The following is an 18,408-nucleotide window of genomic DNA, read 5'->3' as shown; positions in this document are numbered from 1 at the left end:
TGGAGTTGTCAAGGAAGTTGGTTGTGACACCTCCTCCACAGGTAAACTACTAAGGACACGTTCCACAAGGGGCATTGTCACGGCCAAGGGCTGTGACTGCTGTGATCCTTAATTGGAAGTAGTAGTGGCTAGTCCCGTGGGCTGGCTACCCTTGGTGGATTGCGGTGTCAAGTCCCTAGGGCGATCAGAAATGGTCGTATCTTTTGTTGCCCTTTGAGCATTCATCTGTGTAGATCGAGCATGAGTTGATCTAGTCACATTAGGTTGCTCAAGCATATCCTTGGGCTGAGAGCTACAGCTAGTGTCATGTCCCACCTCTTGGACATTTGGAAGCTTTGATGGAGATTGAGCTTGGGAGTGAGCAGCCGCCATTGACAACTACTATTGTGCTTCCTGTGTCCGTTTGGAAAGAGAGGGTGTAGGAGATCTAGGACTCTTAGGTGGATTTGGCACTGGCTGAATGATTTGCTTGAGGCCATTAGACGATTGTGCCATTTGCTTTGTTGAGTAATCAGCCTTGCCATGAGCAACGTTCTGCCCATGATGCCTATTATCCTCTTGGAAAATCAAAGGATTTTTGGGCACTAATGGCTTTTGCACACGCTTGATGGTTACATATGACATCTGCTTATTAAGCATGCTAGGCTGAGGCTCTTTCTTTCGAACACTCATGTTTGGTTTCTTGCCTCAAGACCTGGAGTTTCTCTTAGATTTCCTCTTGTGCTTCATTGCTTTTGATGCAATTTGGCCTTCAAATGATAGAGACGGTTCAGTAGAGGATTTTGGTACCCAAATCCATCGGTTACCTGTGTAATACCCTTGAGCACGTAGCAACGCTTTGGATATCCATCGTGGCGTTGTGCTAACCCTCCATCGATGCCTTCGTCTATAAGGCTTGGGCTTCTTTTGGGGTCTTCTATGATATTTGTAAGTCCAAAGCCCGTCCTTGGCATTTTCTCTTGACCTTCTTGTTTCAGGAATGGCCTCACTCACTGGTTCTCGTTGTTCGATCTTCTGTGCTTGTATCAACTCTTCCAACAAGTCCTTGCTCTCTTTAGTAGGCTTCACTATTACGTCAGCACCTGCCTTGCCTTTCCCTCGAGGTTTGATGAGGTCACCCTTGTTAAAGATTGTGACTATCCTCATACTCGGTAGTGTCAGGTGTATCCTCTATGCTACATAGTCAACCTCACACTTGGTCACCCTTTTGAAGGGTCTTCCTAGGAGGGTTTCCTTCCCGTAATTAGGACTATTTGGAGGAACATGAAATAGGATAGGCAAGCTTTCAGTTTCAATTTTCACAAGGATTTTGCACTTCCCTATGAGTGCTTGTGGATGTCCCCCGTAAGGGCTAAGAGTTGCATTAGTCGGTGTGAGCTCTGGTTGACCTAGTAGGGTCCATGATTCATAGGTCAAGATATTAAAATCTACTCCTTCATCAATTAGAGCATCGATAGTATGCTCTCTTTTCGCGGTGATCTTGACCCTAAGATAGGCAGATGGTACTATGTCTTCGTCTTCCGGGTCTTGGCTTGTAAATTTAAGCCTTCTAAAAAATGCCCTTGAGTCCCCAACTACACGACCAGATGTGGATTCTCCACCGATGTCTTGGGTCGTTTGTGTAGTGCTGCTCAAGGTACATCTCTCGTCAAGGGTGTCATGTGTAGTCATTTTCACATTTGTAGCTTGCTAATGTTGCATTTTGCTCTGACTAGACACGGTCTGAACACAATGTCTTTGTGTTCTCATGGTGTGGCCTTTTTTCCCTTGATGGCTAGATTGGCCCCTTGATGTTCTAGGGTCTCTGTTTCTCTCTGTTTGGTATGGGCTTTTGGTTGCTCTTTTGCAAGTGAGAATCCATGCTCATGTAGAGCCATTACTACACTAGGGTCCAATTTGGAGGATCTGTCACAACGCGCGTTTTCTCTCCAACCTACTTGGAGGATCTGTCATGACGCGTGTTTTCTCTCCAACCTACTTGGGGTTCGGGGGGGACAGTCCTCCCCGGCCCGCACGGCCGTTACGATAAACGCCATGCGCAATTTGGAGGACCATTTATAGCCAAATTTTGAACTATTTGCTCTAAGTTTCAGCCCAGTGATGGATCTGTGATGTGCCTTTAGCTCTACATAGCCTTTGGGGTCAATTTCGGCGTTTAAATGCATCAAAATTTGTGTCCTAGATACAGGTGGGTAGACACATAGTATGCATAAGAAGTCTAGTTTTACATATATGGGTGGGCTTTTTTCTCTTGTTCATTCAAATATTTGTGGGCCCATGTCCTCCTTGGGTGCTAAGTACTTTGACCAGTGGCATGAAAAGAATGGTGTTTACAAGATTTGGAGTTTTTCAGCCCTTACTACTCTTCTTTGTACTTCTTAGCCTCAATCTGATCTATAGCATGCTTGGTACAACCACCTCAACTACAAGTACCTTCATAAGGCAGCTTGTTGACAAGCTTGTGTGTGGATTACTAGATGTTGGGATAAGCCATCCAATGTGTGTGTCTCGCACCTGTGGTAAACAACATAGAGATTGCGATTCCTAGCAGACATCGAGAAGATGTTTGTATGAGCAATGAGCTATGTTGAGAGTGTGAGGTATCCTAAGCCATAGGGCTACATATTCAGTTCCTTTGGGGTTATTCAACAAGGATTATTCATTATCTCCTAGATTGATCAATTGAAAGAGTGGAGTTTGTTTCAAATGTTTTCTATGTTCATGATGCATCCTGGGGCCAATCCTCAAGGTTTACAAGAGCTGTAGTGGAGCTACGGTCTCATCAGTCGAGAGGCACTCCCTTTGTGTGTACTTACAATGTATACCGCTCTGTAGGTGCTTGCTAAAGACTGTTTTTCAATTTGCACATTGGGTGCTCCCTACCAGGTTCTGCAAATCCCTTAGGCTGCTCTATGTATATCTCATCGTGCAAATCCCCATGCAAGAATGTAGTCTTGACATCCATTTGATACATGTCCAAGTCAAGCTGCGCGACTAAGGCCAAAACCAAGCGTAGGTGGTCATCTTGACCACAGGAGAAAAGACTTCATCAAAGTCAACTCCATGATCCTATTTAAAACCCTTAGGGACAAGTCTTGCCTTATAAGCCAGCTTGGAGTTTCCAGGGGTACTTTTGAGCTTGTACACCCATTTGCATGGCAAAGCCTTCTTGCCTGAGGCAATGCAACCAAATCCCAAGTCATATTCTTATGCAAGGAGTCTATCTTAGACTACATAGCCCTCTCCCATGAGTGACTATCACCCCTGCGCATAGCCTCATTATAGGTGAGAGGCTTTTTTGCATCTATAACCAAGACATAATGCATAGAGGGCTCAAATATATTAGGTGGATGCCTATCTCTAGTAGATTGTCTCACGGCAGGCTTTGCGGCTGGTTCAACACCCTGGCCATGTGTACCAACTGCTACTGCAGGCTGTCCAACTAACTGTGCAGGAGCGCATAGCTCCTCCTGGAATATAACCCTGTGTATCTCTACCACCTTCTCATGTTGCCTATGCATCTTGTCTTCATGGAAGACTACATCATGATTGTGGATAACTTTCTGCGCTTGTGGATCCCAGAGGTGGTAACCCATCTCGCCTGCATCCCCATAGCCAAGAAAAATGCATTTGACCTTCTTAGGATCCAACTTAGTTTGCTTGTCTTTGGGCACATGGCAGAATGCCTCACATCCAAAGACATGTAGATGCACATAAGATGGAGGTTTCCCAATCCATAACTCCTATCCAACCTGGAAATCCAAACCACTAGAAGGTGATCTATTTATGACATGCACAACTGTACTGACTGCCTCTTAGCCCAAAAGCTATGTGGTAAGCCTACATGGCTAAGCATACTGCGTACACACTCCTGGATGGTTCTATTCATCCGCTCATCCAAACCATTCTGGTGGGGGTATAGGGGGCGGTCAACTGACGCTTAATACCCCTCTCATCACATAGTTTCTCAAAAGCACGTGACACCTATTCTCCCCCATTGTCAGTCCCTAAGGCATTTCAGCCTCCAGTCTAGTTCTCCAAAAATGCAAGCCATCTCTGAAATATAGCCAAAACATCTAGCTTAAGCTTAATGGGGTAAGCCCAAATTGTACATGAAAAATCCTCAATGAATGTCACAAAATAATTTGCACCACCCATAGACTGACAGGGCATGGGCCCACAGACATCTAAATGTACTAATGCCAAGGACTCACTCATGCATGTCCTACCAGAATTCTTATGCATATTCCTAGTCTGTCTACCATAAAGACAATGCTCACATGAATCAAAACATGCGTAGTCAAGGGGCGGTAAAGTACTGCAAAAACTAGAAAGCATTTTCATTCCCTTTAAGGACATATGGCCCAAACGGGCATGCCAAAGAGATACATGTGAGATGGAACCTACTGACAAAACATGGTCAACAGAGGACCCAACAACTACAAGAGGATAGAGGTTTCCAGCTTTGGCACCTCTTGCAAGCACAAGTCTGCCACCACGGGTGATCTTCCAGGCAGAATCCCCAAATGAAACATGAAACCCTGCATCATCAAGCTACCCCCTCCAAACATAAGATTGCGTGTAAGCACAGGTACATAATGTACATCCTGTAATAGAAAAGTACTGCTAGTAGAGAATTGCAGACGTACATCCTCAATGCCAACAATAGCAAGTGACCTATCATCACCTAAGCGAACTGAACTAGAGATAGTGTGGTAGGAGTGGAACCACTCACTGCATGGTCTAACATGAAATGAAGCACCAAAATCCAAAAGCCAACACTGTGCATACATAGAGTGAACATCAGTCTACAATGTAGCATCACAAGAACTAGCTGCAAGTATGTACTCCCCATCGGAGTCATCAGTCTGCATGACAATTATCTCCTCGATTTTTGCACTAGATTTTGTAGGCATAATGCTATGAATTTTCCTGTACTTTGTCTTTCCCCTTCTCTTTGCATGCAACTCATGACGCTGTGGGTGTATATGACCCTTCTTGCCGCAATGATGACATGTCACATTAGCATTTCTCCCACGAGACTTGTTGCGTGACTTACCACACAACTTAGACCTAGACTTCTGCGAGTCTTTGCCATGGCCATTCCCAAGGTCATTCTTGCCATTTCCATATCTCCCTCTAATAGTCAAAGCATGCGACACATGAGAGGCATCCAAGTCCTTACGGTTGATCTCTTATTATAGAAGAGCACTCTCTACATCAGGCAAGTTCAAAATAGTAGCAGAAGCACATAAGGTAGTGTGGAATACATCCCATGACTCACTTAGAGTCCCAAGCCAAAACAATGGGGCAACCTCATAATTAAAGGTAATACCCTGCGAAGTCAAGTTCTTGAGAATACAATGGAACTGGCTTGAATGAGCAAACATTGCCATATTCTCCTTCATGTGTAAGTCCATAAGCTGCTTCAGCCAATACATCTGACTTTCTAGACTTTTCATATCATAGAGGTTCTTAATTTTATCCCAAAGCTGCCAAGCACTCTGTCTTCCTCAACCACATTGTAATGCACCTGTTTAGTGAGAGACAAGATGAGGGTAGACTTGCATAACACATCAAGCTCATCCCATTCATCATCAGTCATAGTTTCAGGATGCTCGCCATGCATCCTTAGTGGCTTTATCTTCGATCTCTGCACCAATACCTACCAAACTTGGCTCTTTCAATACACATAATTCATACCATCAACCTTAGTGATGTTGAATATAGCACTATCAGTGGAAGAAGAACCCACAATGCAATCCAAAACAGTGTAGACAATTCAAAATTGCTCGATGTTTTTCGTTGTAAACAGCCAAAATACCACCAAAACCAAGGTAAAATGACCATGAATTGATAGTTAATGATGTTTCCCATGAAGTACCATCAAAAGTACATAAAATTAGGATGATTCAGCATGAAAATTCCACATCAGTCCATGCATAACTACTTGCTCTAATAAATTATAGCCAGGTACAATGAGAGCAAACTATAGAAAAAATCAATGCACCAAGTCAACCACACTGATTGTCAAAGCATAACCAACATCACGCAGGCATAAATTAGCATATGAGAGTCATACGGACATTGAGCAAACACCCAACCATGTCAAACAAATCCATCAGTAAGCCGACACACCCCCTATGTAATAGGGCAAAGTGTACACAACACTGGCAAGACCTGACACAAAGAGGTGTATGCTCAGGGAGTGCAAAGCCCAAATTAGCCCAATCACATGTATGCGGACCAGGACATATCAGCCATGCAACATCCAAGTGAAGAAGATCCCAGTCTCAGAAGACTCAAATCTCAATAGCATGAACCACTTGCTCAATGTCTGTCAAACATCTAACAATGCTCCCATTGGCACAAAAGCCATATGGATCAAGCCAAGAAGCTCAAGAAAGGCATATGAGAGCACTAGTGATGAAAGATCCAATACCAGACATCAATAATACATCATGAGCATATAGACTCTATGGTCTCCAATTATAACATACATAGACATCAGTTGTATCCCAAATACGACTCTGGCAAGCCAAGAAATATCATAAGTAAGTTTCGGGAAGCCAAATGCAAGCCAAGACAAGGCACTAGTAGCAATCGGCTCCAAACAATGTAACTAGCATGTAGTAGTGGCATAGGCCAAGCATGTCAATATCGGTTAGACATAGGTAACATACATGCCATATGTACATCCAAGAAAGAGCATCAAATGCATTACAAAGCCGAGCTCAAGCTCAAATGAAGATCCAGAACCAAAGACAAGCTCAATGTCGTACCCCGAACATCAATACTTCATTGCATATCCAAAAGACATTGCCCAAAACCAATAGGCATAACCAAACATAAAGTAATAGGATTCAGCCCAATATGGTACAATAGTGATTTATTGTTCAAAACTAAGTATTTTTAGCAAGAAAATCTGTTGAAAATGATGGCATAATGTGTGCCTTGCATCCCCCAAACAATCAGGCATCAATAGGTACCAAACCGATCAAGTAGAACTGCCCAAACAAGCGTAGCATTAGATGCCAATGTTACTTCTGCATAACATGACTATGGGACTACTGTAAAAAGTCATGGGATTGTGTAGATCAGACCCAAATATGATGCCAATGATCAAGGAGGCTTCAACACATGTTAGAGACCATTGCCAAGTGCATTGCCAAGCCCAAAGAAGCATGACATAGCTATCACTGAGGAGTAGCTGTGCTGTTGTGGTATGCTATCCAGATTAACCAAAAAAATGGTGCAAATTTTCTTATGTATGCTTCTACTTTTGTGCATCCATGTGGCCTCAATGGTAATGGTTACAGGCTCCAGGGGGTGCCCAGGGAGGCACATAACAAGCCACAAGTGCCCAAATGCAAGAGGGAGCAAGATACAAGCTCCAAGGGTTTGAGCTATGGCTACCCTGATTGATTGTAACCTGAGAACTAAATAAAAGCACTGAAAGAACACTTCAATACCTCTATAGCAATGCCTTGAGGGTGTCTCAATAGGTCAGGAAGGTGCTTGGGAAGCCAGGGAGATGGGAGCTTGGGAAGGTCGGCTATGGTTGCCGGGAAGGAGACCCAATGCTGTAGGTATTTGAATGGAAGCTAAGAATGCCATGAACCAAGGTTGAGAAGTCAGGAAGCCTTTCTTTGATACCAGTTAAAAGGTGAGAAGGATCAAAGCTTGCTTGGAAGTGAGCTATGGCGGAGAGCACAAGGAAGAAGAGAGAGAGACACAAATAGGAACTCCAATAGTCACAATGTGTGACCGTATTCAAATTGTCTCTAAAAGAATAAAGAATAAAGTGATGGTGATGGGTGCCCACCACCTACAATATGTAGTGGCGAGTATTGTCAGTGTAGTAATACACGAGCGGCTAGGCAGAGGTGCCTTTACCCCCAAAAACGTTTCTCAGTCCTACTGCTATGGCTAAACCCAAGGCCTTATCCACCGTCGTAGGGCTCCACTCCACCTCTACTTGATGAGCTTCTTATCCTCTTCTTACCATCACCATGCCACAGTTTCTTTCGGCATCAAAGCTCCTCAGAAATTCTGTGCAATTGCTATAATCGATAGCCTACCCAACCTTCTCTACATACTTTTGTAGACTACATTGGTCCATGAGTTGTTTTACGGTTGGCTCCTCCATGATGGTGTCTTTTAGGCTTAGGGAAAGCTTGAATATAAACTAGATAAAACCCCTTGTTTCCACCATTAAGCCATAATTTTCTTACTCTTCCACCATGAACGGGAGCTTGCCACCTTAATCTTGCCCTAGATGTAGAGTTTGGCCAAGAAAGAGAGAGTAGCCAATGACTATGTTTTGGGCCATGCTCAAATGCAATGTGTGCTTTCTATAGGGGTGACTTTCTCTTCCAGCAATGGGGCTTCCGTCATGGCTCTTTGTTCTTAGTATTGATGTTGTTTTCTCCATGGGGTTGGTCTTGTGGTGACTTGAACATTGAATGCTTTTGTATAGAGACTTGTGTCATCCTGCATTCACTTGGCAACTCGTGAGAATACATGCAAGTCATATGCTTCAACCATAATGAACGGGTGCAGCTCAAAGAGACATCACTTATTTGAATCCCATGGTGTTGACTTCGATGCATATCACCTGCGCTTGATTATCATTGCTTGTGTGTCTGTACTGGCTTTTTGTTTTTTGTGTTATCTATACACAGTCACAAAAAACATTGTTTATTTATATACATGTTTATAAATCCATGTCACTTCATGAGGATAAAAACCAATTGTAGAACTCAGGATTGTACTGGAGTGTGGCACATGCATCTAGTACTCATGGCAGCCTACTCAATGACAATAGATATTTTGCAACATCGAGTAGCACGGTACCTTGTCTGAGTCTATTGGCAACATGTGGCTCTTCCTCAGTGAGAATTTTATCAATTAGAGAGTTTTCTTGGCTACGGCTAAGTCCATACCTTGAATGGCAGTTAATACTCGAAAGGAAGTTGACGCCACATAGGTTGGGTCTCTTTGAGACCGCCATTTGGCTAATCGCTCCTCTGAGACTATCATAATCTGGGCTCCAAGTTTGGCCATTGTAGCATGGCTTTCAAACCAACATTTTTCAAATTGACTTCGACCCTCTAATTGTTGCTTTAGTTGCTCTATCTCTAAGAGATTTGGTTGGCAAAGCGCTTCATTGAATGTCACAGTTAAGCGTAGTTCATCGGCCTCCTCATCAGAGATGAGTTGCATGCATTCATGTAGGAGCTTGTCATAGTGCTCATTAAGACATTCTTGCTCTTTCTAGGATAACGGATATTGCAAGTATTCCTCAAGCTACTCCCTAGGGAATGTGCCCATTTGTGCAAGGATGTAAGCACATGTGAATAATTTGAGTTTAGCCTCCAACTTGGTCAAGCACTCTGTGACACTTCTATGTTCTATGAAGGCTTGCTCAGTTTCTATCTCATGCAAGATTCAGGGAGTTTCCCTAGGCTTTAGTATAGCTGGGGGCTTAGGCCTAGATGAGAAAGATTGGTCAATGCTAGGATTTCTTTGTTGAGATATCGAGCTCCACTCGTGATATGCCAGGGTGACCGTTGTGCATTTATGTCACCAACGTGTCAGTTGCAGATGCGGTTGGTACATCGCCCATGAATAATAGTTAGATGACAGCTATCCTTATGTACTCTAGTTCGTGGCTCAGTTAGTATGCCACCTTAGTTAGTTGAGTTTGGTTTGAGACCCATATATAGGGTTCTTCTATTTCTATGTACTTGAGTTCTTTTGGCTTACACAACTAAGAAGAGGAAAACTGTTTTCAGCCTCCACCTTTGTGTGTATTCCCCCATTGTGCAAGCAAGAAAGCTACAAGTGAGACTCCTTCCTTCTCTCCCACAATCTTGAATGCTTATGTCCTCGGGGTTTTCATGTTTTTCTTGAGGCTTTTCTACTCCTGTTTCATGGTTCTCCTCGAATGTGACTGGTATAGTTTTGTCAACCTATTGTGACAGTGTTGTATCCACTCTTGATTGGTCAATGCAAGTTTTGTTGTCAGTGGATTGAGTGTTGCAAGCAACTGTTGATGGTAATAGTTGCTTTGACTTATTAGAAAACACAGATGTGTCTGAGGTTTCACCACTGTTAGGAGAGATGGCAATGGGTTTATTCGTGGGTGGACTCGATGCTTTATTCCTCAGCTCTTCAGGACTCTTGGTGTCAATCTTCTTAACGTCTACAACCACTTGCAACTACCATTATTTTCGTTGTTTTCTCCTCTTTTTCTTGGGCAATTCATGTGTATCCTTTAAAGACTTAGGACCTTGAACTAGGTCAGCCGTTGATGTGCTTAGTTGGGGCCTCAACATTCTCTTTCTCTAGTGTATCCTCATGGGACATAGTTGCAGCTTGTTGAACAACCTTGCTAGGTTGTGAGGGTACAACTGCCTCTCTTTGTGGAGAGTCTAGCTCTTTAGCCAATTCTCTTTTGTTTAGCCCCTCATCCGTTTGCACTAGTAGTTGCTCTTGGTTGGGGGCATTTGCTCTAGGCTCTTGTCCTTACCCATTGTTGGAACATGCCTCCATTATTCTTATTAGTGCAGGTGTTGTGTTTAGAGCTTTTTTTCTCTTTCTCAAGAGGTTTGGGTGACTCTAGTGTAGAAACAAGAGAAAGTTTAGGATTCCTGTCATGTAAGCTTGGACAAAACCAGCTGCAGAAGTCAAGGTCATATTGATGGGAAGCATAGAGATCTAGGATTGTAGGGTCTTGAGTGAGGCAGAAGACATATGCGCTAACATCAAGTACCATGCTCCCTACTTCTAGCTTGCTAGCCACATGTAGATCTTCTTTTAGAAGCAGTTTATCATACAAGGGATGTTTTTGGACAATGGTAGAAAGTTGGACTTCATGGACCATTGCCAACACTCTTAATGAGGTCGAGGCAATGTACATCAGATCATGTATTGATGTCCAAAGGGCTTTCCTTTGCTCAGTGAGTGTCATTAGTTAGTGGCCAATTTTGGCTGCCAATTGGAGTACCATTTCTACACAAAGTTGCCTTGTCCTTTCCCTTTTTGTTTGATTACTTTGATCTTTTCCTTATTTGTCTCACATTGAGTAGTACAGAGTGAGGGTATCAAGTGCAATTTTCTAGTTGTGGCCTTTGGGATGTCCTTTATGACTTCTTCAGCAATGGCTACATAGCGGGAGCAAACATGTTGTTGCTCATCCCAAGTTAAGGGTTCGGCTATGAGCTTTGTGTGCTGTAGTGTTGGCCTTCCAATGTCCACATGGATGTATGCACATGTAATGGCTCTCAACTTGTGATCAAGCTTCATCAGGCACTTCATCTTTCGTTCATTGGTCAGATGCGACATCTCCTTGGCCAAATATTCAAGATATTTCTCCTCAAGCCTAGGATTTAGGTTCTTTGGAAGTGCTAGAGGTGTCAAGGATGTTGGTTGTGACATCTATCTGCAAAAGTGAATTGCAAGGACATGTTCTGCAAGGGGCATTGTCATGGCCAAAGGCTGTGATTCCTGATTGGACATAGTAGTGACTAGTCCAGTGGACTGCCTACTATTGGCAGACTGCGGTGTCAAGTCCTTAAGCGATAAAAAGTGGTTGTGTATTCTGTTTCCCTTTGAGCATTTACTTGTGTAGATCGAGCATGATTTGAGCTAGCCACAATGGATTGCACAGGCATATCCCTACGTTGAGAATTAGGGGTGCTATCATGTCACACACCTTGGACATTTGGAAGCTCAGATGGATATAGAGATTAGGATTGAGTAGCCGCACTTGAGTGTTGTTGTGCTTCCTATGTCCATTTAGGGAAAGAGGGTGTAGGAGACTTGGGACTCCTAGGTGGACTTGGCAATGGCTGAAAGATTTGATCATGACTATTAGACAATTCTACCATTTGCTTTATTGAGGAATTAGCCTTATCATGAGCAACATTGCGCCTGTGGTACTAATTATCCTCTTGGGAAGTCTAAGGCTCCTTGGGCACTAGTGGCTTTGTGCACACTTGACGGTTACATCTGATATTCACTTGTTAAGCATGCTAGGCTAAGGATCTACCATTTGAATAGTCCCGTTTGGTTTCTTGATTTCAATCGTGAGCGGTTCGGTCACACCAATGTTTTTGACTCAAGACTTGGTTTTTTATTTAGATTTCCTCCTATGCTTCTTCACTCTTGATATGTCCTGGCCTTTAGCTGACATAGGTGGTTTAGCAAGGGGTTTTGGTACCCAAATCCATTGGTTACCTATGTAATACCCTTGAGCACATAGCAATGCTTTGGATATCCATCGTGGCATTGTGCTGGCTCTCCATCGATACCTTCATCTATAAGGCTTGGGCTTCTTTTGTGGTCTTCTACGATATTTGTAAGTCCAAAGCTTGTCCTTGGCATTGTCTCTTGACCTTCTTGTTTCAAGCATGGCCTCGCTCACTGATTCTCTATGTTCAACATGCTCTTGTATCAACTCTTTCAACACGTCCTTTCTCTCATCACTAGGCTTGCCTGGTATGTCAGAATGTTTGTCTTTCCCTTGAGGCTTGATGAGGTCACCCTTGCTAAAGGTTGTGATTATCCTCACACCTCGTAGTGTCAAGTGTATCCTCTATGCTGTATAATCAGACTCACATTTGTCGCCCTTTTGAAGGGTTGTCCTAGGAGGGTTTCCTTTCCATAATTAGCAGCATTTGGAGGAACATGAAATAGGGTAGGCAAGCTTTGAGTCTCAATAGTTACAAGGATTTTGCAGTTCCCTATAAGTGCTTGTGGGTGTCCCTTGTAAGGACTAAGAGTTGCACTAGTAAGGTCCATGCTTCATAGGTCAAGATATTAAAATCTACTCCATCGATGAGAGCATCGACATAGTGCTCTTCTTTTACGGTGAGTTTGACCCTAAGACAAGCAGGTGGCACTATATCTTCATCTTCGGGGTCTTGGCTTATAAATTTAAGCCTTCTGATACATGCCTTTGAGTCCCCAACTACACAACCAGATGTGGATTCTCCATTGATATCTTGGGTCATCTGTGCAGTGCCCTTCAAGGTGCATCTATCATCAGGACTGTCATATCGAGTCATCCTCATAGTTGTAGCTTGATGTTGTTGCATTCCGCTTTGACTAGATGTAGTTCAAATGCAACCTATACATGTTTTTGTGGTGTGGCCTTTTTGCCCTTGTTGGCTAGACTAGCCCATTGAGGTTCTAGGGTCTCTATTTGTCCTTGTTTGGGTATGGGCTTTTGGTTGTTGTTTTGCAAGTGAGATTCTATGATTGTGCAGAGGCATTACTACACTAGGATCTAATTTGGAGGACCTATTGTGGCATGCATTTTCTCTCCAACCTACTTGGGGGAGGTGCGGAGGGTGCATAGTCCCCTTCACAGGGGTCTAAGGGGGTGGAGACAGCAGTCCTCCTTGGCCCGCGGGGCCGTTACACTAAACACCATGTGCAATTTGAAGGACCATTCATAGCCAATTTTTGAACTGCTTGCTCTATATTTTAGCTTGGTTATAGATGTATGATATGCTTTCAGCTCTATACGGTCTTTGGGTCGATTTCAAGACTTAGATGTGTCAAATCTGTATTCTATTCACCTGTCCGATTTTGACTTTTTTTGTCTGATTCTTATAGGTTCGATTCTCAAGAGTCCAATTATCAGAATTGGACGTCCGATTCTAGGTTGGTTCGATCGGTTGATCGAACCGACGGTCTGAGTCCCAATGATCTGATTCAAGTGGTCTTGGTGCAATTTTCGTGTGTCCAATTTTTGTGCATTCGATTCTGGGAATCGAATGTCTGATTTGATAGATGTCCAAATTTCGAGTGTCCATTGGATGGTCCAATTTTTGTGTGTCCATGTTACCGGGTTTTCAGCAACACATAGGAGTGGAAAATGGAAAAACTAAGGAAATAGCAAAAAAAGGCACCTTGACCAGTAACCAGACCTTGTAAAATTTAAATGTTCGGGCATGACCCTCAGAAAGTCTCGGTGTTGCCCCGAGACAATAAAAGAGTAAAAGGGCACACCATTAAAATGTGGAAGCACCCCCGAATCCTTGTAAAAGAGCGCCAGGCTCATTCTTGTGCAAAGTGAACACATTAATTGGAAATAGGATAAATTAGAATGGTGGGAAATGGGAAAAAGAGCCTAGGCTACAGCCAGCCATGTAAAAAAGGGAAAAGGGGATGACTGCCCAAAAAGGATTTAGGGCTTTGTATATAAAGTTGAAAAGTGAATGAGAAGCTCATTATTTGGTGTGTGGCAAAAAGAGTCTTCTTCTTCCTCTCTTCTTCTCTCCTTCTTGCTTGTGTGTGCTCTTGAGAGAGGGAGTGTGGGAGTGTGAGGGAGTGAGTGTGTGTGGGAGTGAGGGATCAAGAGGGCGAAGCTCTTCACCATCTCCTCTTCTTCTCTTCTCTTCTCTTCTCTTCTCTTGCGTGTGCGGTTATGGAGGATGGAGCTTGGAGATGGAGGAGGCTTGAGGATGCTTGAGCTAGCATCAATAATCGTAGAGCTACCGGAGTGTAAGAGAGAGAAGGGTACTCGATCAAGTATCAAGGTAAGCTCACTACACTCCTAGGATCGACAGTGTGTCGGCTAGGTGAGAGATAGCCATTAGAGCTCGCTTGGAACGCTTGAACAATAAGCGGTCCGTGGGTCTTGGCAATTGAGCGAAAGCTCCCACATTTTGGTTCCGTTGCCAGGACCAACAAATTCAAGCTTGAGCACTTGCGCGCCTCATATCGAGCATCGAAGTAGGGTATTCATCCCAGAAACGGAGCTTGAGATATGTAGGAAGTTTGGGTGTTTTTTATCTTTAAAATAGGTAAGTATTTTGGGATATTGGTTGTTTGATGATTGGAAAACATGGAGAAATTAGTTCAGTTTTTTGCTTTTGATTTGTATTGCGTTTAGAGTAGGTTAACAGTAGGAAATCGCACCCAAGAGGCATGGGGTTTGCTACTGTAAAACATGGAAAAAATCGGGAAAAACAGGGGGAAAATGGAGGAAATACGCATTTGAATGGGTAGGAATCGCAAGGAGAGTGATCGGTAACATCCGGGTAATGTCCAATAGGGTTATAAGTTCTTGAAGGCAAGGGAATCCTCATTTGCAACCAGCTGAGAGTGAGAGAGATAGAGAGAGAGAGCTTGGGTGACTCGTTTGATCGATCAGGGCAAGAGGTGATGTTGCTATCGGCAATCCCCAGGTACATAGATCTCTCCCCCATCACTCCAACATCATTCCTCGTGAATCTTGTAGTCTATAATCATCGATATCTTAAGATTTTGGACAAATTTATGCTCGAAAGTGCATTCAGGCTGGCGAAATCGGACACCCGATTCAGTGTCCGATTCTCAGAATCGGACGTTCGGACCAACCCGTCTGATTTGGGCACTCGGACCACTCGGACTCGGACACTCGGACACTCAGACCAACCCCCGTCCGATCGAACTTTTAGCCCAATCATCCGATCGAGGAAATTGGACTCACGAATTAGGACACGTCAGCAATCGGACCACATGCCTGGTCCGATCGGACCACTTGTCCCATTTTCAAAAATCGGACATTTAAACCCCGTCCAATTCTGAGACTCGGACGGCTCAAACTCGGACCCAACCTGGTCCGATTCCCAGAATCGGACCACTGGTAAATCTGACGTTTGATTCCCAGAGTCGGACACACCTTAGGTTTTTAAAAAAAGGAAAAAACATCAAAAATTAACCCCCACGATCGACTGGAAGCGCAACCCGCTCCAGGACAACATGGCGAACGCCTTGTAGGCAGTTCCGGACGTAGGAGTCAAGACCAAGGGACAAGGGGATAGTGCTGGAACACCCCCCAGCGACCTAATGCGTTGAGAACGGAAATCCAATCGAAGGACCTGTGATCGACCCCCTAGTGAACAGCAAGAAGCAGCGCAGACCCTAGAACCCGCTAGGACGGCCAGGACTTGATCAACGAAGCTTATTAGGCCAGAAACAAGCGAGAGTGTGTAAGATGCTAAGAAATTGCTTGCGGCACTCACATCGAATTTTTGCACTTGAAGTACACTTAACAAAGCTGAAAACCTGATTGGGCGCAAGTGCACGAGAAACGACACACTCATCAAGTGACCATAAATTGAGGTTCGTATTCAATAAACCAAAGGAACTCACTTAGATAAACCACTCAAGGAACCCACCAATAGGAGCGGACCCAAGACATAGACAAACAATCGAAGCGCAGGGTAGGACCAAGCAAGGAGTGCCAACGACGAGGATCTGTCAAGTCTATTCACCCTGATCGATAGTGTAGTGGAGGGAAAAAACTCAACCATGATGGAAGAGAGCTCCGACCATCAATCTAGTGAGGAGCTTGATTTGAACATATTCCCAGATGCTATTCAGCAAAACTAGTGACCAGTTACGACGCGCACGTCCGGTACAAGCACCGCGGTAGGACAACAGATGTAATCATTGCAGACCTAGAGAAGGAGAGAAGGCTAGCCCACAAGGCATTGCAAGGAATGGTTGATTATAATAGAGATCAATAGGCTAGGAGCCAAAGGCATGTTAAGAATCGCGTGGTGGGGGGACTTGCTCAAGATGATGCGCCGAACACACAAAATCCACAAGGAGAAGCTCACTTAAGAGACAAGAAGAGAGATGAAGGCCAAAACGTTTTCTTGCTGATTTCTTCTTCTTCTTCCACACACTTTTCAATGTACACAAAGTATAGATAAGATACAACATAAAAGAAAGTGGCCTACTAAGTCAAACAATGCATAACCGACTACACTAGTCGACTGGCGCTATAACTATGCCAGCTGTAAATAGGTGTAACAACCTGAATATAATAAGTAATGAGTCAGTGGCCATGTGAGAGTCATAATGACTACTGACATGCTAAGTGTAGACGTGTGGACCCATCTAACCAGGCGGTCCATCATCAATGTCCACATGTGTTGAGCTTGTTATCTCAACACTCCCCCTCAAGCTCAACTGCATCTCTGTAACTCCAAGTAAGCTTCGAAACTTTTGAAGCTTCTCTGTACCCAATGCCTTCATGAAGATGTCAGCTATCTGATCTTGTGTGCTGACATACACCAAGTCAATCTCACCTGCTAGTACCTTCTCTCTCACAAAGTGGTAGTGTACCTCAATATGTTTTGTCCTGGCATGGAACACAGGGTTCCTAGCCAACTGTATACTGCTCATGTTGTCACAATAAATGACAAATGGACCTTCCACCTACACATCCAAATAGGCCAATAACTTTTGTAGTCATACTACCTCACATGCTGCAACAGCAGCACCTCTATACTCAGCCTCTGTACTCGACAAAGCAACTGTAGATTGCTTTTTGCTGCTCCAAGCAACTGCTGCACTACCAAGAGAGAACATATATCCGCTGGTAGATCTTCTATCAGACATACTACTAGCCCAATCTGCATCTGTGTATCCAAACACCTATACATCTGTACTTGCCTCATAGAAAATTCCATAATGTAATGTGGACTTCACATATCTCAATATGCGTCTGACTGCATCCGAGTGTGGCTTTCTAGGTACTTGCATAAACTGACTCACAAGACCAACAGCGTAGCTCAAGTCTGGCCTTGTAATGGTCATGTAGATCAAACTCCCCACTATCCTCCTGAACATAGTAGGGTCTTCTATCTCATCCCCAACATCAGCACTCAACTTTACATCTGTCTGAAAGTGGTCTGCATGTTGTCATACCATACTTGGATAACATATCCAAGGCATACTGTCTTTGGGACAGCCATATACCATCATCACATCTGATCACCTCAATGCCAAGGAAGTATCTTAGCTCACGTAAATCCTTCATCTCAAACTTCTTCTTCAAAGAATCCTTGACTTCATTAATCCCACTATCACTATCACCTCTAATAATCAAGTCATCCACATAGATGACTATGATGACCAAACCTGCATCTCCCTTTCTCACATAAAGTGAGTGATCAGCATCATAAACATAAAAGCCAAAATTGACAAGATACTCTCTGATCTTGTCAGACCATGCTCTAGGTGCTTGCTTGAGCCCATAGAGCGCCTTCTTCAACTTGCACACATACGTGGGATGCTCTAAATCTTCATAACCTGCTGGCTGATCCATATACACTTCTTCCTGCAAATCACCATGCAAGAAGGCATTCTTCACATCCATTTGCTGCAACCTCCAACCTCTGGCTGCTGCCAAAGCAATCACACATCTGACAGTTGCCATCCTAGCAACTAGACTGAAGGTTTCATCATAATCTATGCCATATGTCTGGGCATAGCCTTTTGCAACCAGCCTAGCTTTATTTCTGCTAATAGAACCATCTGCATTGTGCTTAATCTTATAAACCCACTTACATCCAATGGCTTTCTTGCCCTTCAGCAATGATACTAGATTCCAAGTCT

Source organism: Lygodium microphyllum, chromosome 9, assembly GCF_053477565.2.
Source record: "Lygodium microphyllum isolate KBCC chromosome 9, Lygodium_microphyllum_v1.1.10, whole genome shotgun sequence".
Lineage (NCBI taxonomy): Eukaryota > Viridiplantae > Streptophyta > Polypodiopsida > Schizaeales > Lygodiaceae > Lygodium > Lygodium microphyllum.
Note: the sequence above shows the minus strand (reverse complement) of the source record.